General features: G+C 37.3%; 1 pseudogene; it reads right to left on the bottom strand.

The window, feature by feature from the left end:
• Window positions 1-642: 642 nt before the first annotated feature.
• LOC109953703 (olfactory receptor 5K4-like) lies at window positions 643-1,607 on the bottom strand (annotated as a pseudogene).
• Between the last annotated feature and the right edge of the window lie 1,353 nt (window positions 1,608-2,960).

Genomic DNA, 2,960 nt, shown 5'->3' with positions numbered 1-2,960 from the left:
ACTGTAAGGTTTTGAGAATGTTCACACCGCATATTCATCTGCTACACTTGTCAAAGTAAAGTTTATGATCCTGGCATTGGGATGGATGTATGAGATCAGAGCAGCTATGTTGGTGGACAAGAGTGGTAGGAAGAAAATAGCCACAATAATCAGATGAGAAATACAAGTTTTCAAAGCTTTGAGTCGTTCCTGTCCTGATGCAATCCTGGTCAGTGCTATGGCAATGCAAATATATGTCAGCGCTATCAATGTAGAAGGAATTCAGACAGATGCTATTTTATAATAAATGTTATATCATTTAATGTTGGTCCATGATCACAAAAAATTCTGTATCACCACAGATCCACAGAAGGAGAGACGATTAAGAAATCCAACCATGCATGCAATTTGACATGATATAAAAACCCACATAAACAGCAGCATTACAGCAATAGTTGGTTTATTCACAATACTATGATACCTTAAAAGGAAGCAAATTGCTATAAATCTGTCATATGCCATAATCACAAGTGTCCATGACTGCACACCTGTAGAGAACATAATAAAGAACATATACATTTTTTTTTATATTTATCAATATAAAAAAAATATAATACACATTCAGACTGTAGTATTGTAACACTTTTTGCTTTGTCAACACAGTCATTGTAAAGAGGTGACCTTTCTGGAAAACGTTATGCTGCTCAGTTTATTGTTTTTGAGGAGTTTCTTGATAGAGTTCAGCACCTCTTCTGTTTTTAAAGAGTATATTATTGGATTGAGTAACGGAGGTATGGTGGCCGTCAAAGTAGAGTTTATGATCCTGGCATTAGGATGGATGTATGATGTCAGTGCAGCCAAGTCAGTGCCCAAGAGTGGTAGGAAGAAAATCAAGCTTTGACTCGTTCCTCTCTTGATGCAATCCTGCTCAGTGCTTTGCCAATGCAAATGTATGTAAATGCTATCAATACAGGAGGAATACACATGATTAAAGTTATACCAACTTTTGCCATTATGAAATTTAAAGAGTTGTCATTACAGGCCAGATGATATATTGGTCCATGATCACAGAAAAAACTTTGTATCACCAAAGAACTACAGAATGAGAGACGATCAAGAAGCCCAGCCAAGCATACTATTAGACTCAATAAAAAAAACCAAGAACACAGCAGCATTGCAGCAATAGCTGGTTTAGTCACAATACTATGGTACCTTAAAGGAAAGCAAATTGCTATAAATCTGTCATATGCCATAATCACAAGTGTCCACGACTGCACACTTGTAGATAACCAAACAAAGAACATATAACTTAAACAAGCCTCATAGACAATGTATCTATTGTCAAACAAAAATGTGTCCAAGAGCTTTGGGATGAGAGCAGTGCTCCCACACAAATCTATCAAAGCCAGGTTGAACACAATCATGTATTTAGGAGTATGAAGAGTCTTGACCAGGTAAATCACTGAGAGGAGGAGGCCATTCCCAAGAACAGTCATGATATAGACAAAACACAAGAAGATATAAAAATATTTAACATGAGGGATGTCGATAAACCCACTTAGATAGAATTTTGCAGGGCGAACAAAAGTGGCATTGGATAAAGTAGCAGCTTTCTCTTGTATGTGCATTTTTTCACTCAGTGTTAAAAGAGAAAACAACACAATATATAATAAAGGATGATACAGTTCACTGAAGGGAACCGTTGTAACTGAATTCACCTCAGACAGCCTCAGGTGTGGAGTTTCCTACAGTGAAAGAGCTGTCTTTTATATTTTATCCCTTTCACTGAGGACAGCAAAAATGCAGGTAGCTGTGTCACATGATCATGAAATAGTTTGTGGTATAACTGGATATGTACCTGTCTCAGATTATGTCATCTATGAGATGATCCAATCGACTCAGTTGACTATTGTCACCTGGATATTGAAGTATTGTCAATGGCAGTGTAAAAATAGGACCAATTTACATCAAATGTTATTAAATGATTATTCATTCATATATGATTAGTGATTTTCAAAAATGAAGAGAATTGAATAAACAATGAAGTCTGTATTCTTTCAAAAGCGCCTTCTTCTGTAGACTCAAAACATAAATTTGAAGACAAAATCATACACAAGGTATAACACAAGATGTAAACATCTTTAATAACATCCAAAACATGGTCTTTGTGTTTCACCTCATTTTGTTTTCTTGCTGATCTGCAATACCGGGATAAAATCACAGAAAGGAGTTTTCACAAAAAAATGAGAGTGTGACAAGTTTTCCCAAAGTGGTGGGCCCAGCTGCAGACCTGGCAGACATAATCTGTGGTATAGATTTGTAAAACTAAGAACATTAACTGACCAACAATTAGATAGTGATTTACTTTAATTTGTAACTCTCTCATGGTTTGTCATTCATGTGAATATGCAATTGCCAAAGTTATTTTTTATGGCACGTGTATACTGTTAATTGGATCAAATAACAATAAAAGCCAAACGTATAAGGCAAAATAAGTGATTTAACAAACAGCAAAGCTCATATAAGTACATAATGATAATGTATAATACAGCTTTCTGAAAGACAAGAGGCCACAGGTGAGGTTTGGGAAAACCACATCTAGCATCAGTCAAATCCAGTCAGCTCAGGTGCCCCCAGGGATGTGTGCTCTCCAACCTTTTCCACTCAAGTCCCTATGATAATTAAAGGCTTTTGGTAAACGCCTCCTAATCAGAATCGTGGTCAACTTCCACTCACTTACAGACAAATGGATCTACACTGCCTGCTTTGTTCAGCTGGCGTCCTCTGTTGCCACATTCAAAGCAACGCTTCTTTTGGCTTTCATGGGGTTTCTTTGGTGCTCCAAATTTACAGCTCCATCTGCATGCTTCAGCCCTCACCTCCACCTGTGCATTACCCATATGTAAATCATCACACTTGACCTCGACCCGTACCAAGCACTCATCCGTCACTGCAACACTCAACTCGCAATGACTTCTGAT

This window comes from Monopterus albus, unplaced genomic scaffold (genome assembly GCF_001952655.1).
Source record: "Monopterus albus unplaced genomic scaffold, M_albus_1.0 scaffold1052.1, whole genome shotgun sequence".
NCBI classification, from domain to species: Eukaryota; Metazoa; Chordata; class Actinopteri; order Synbranchiformes; family Synbranchidae; genus Monopterus; species Monopterus albus.
Note: the sequence above shows the minus strand (reverse complement) of the source record. Positions and strands in the feature narration are given on the sequence as shown.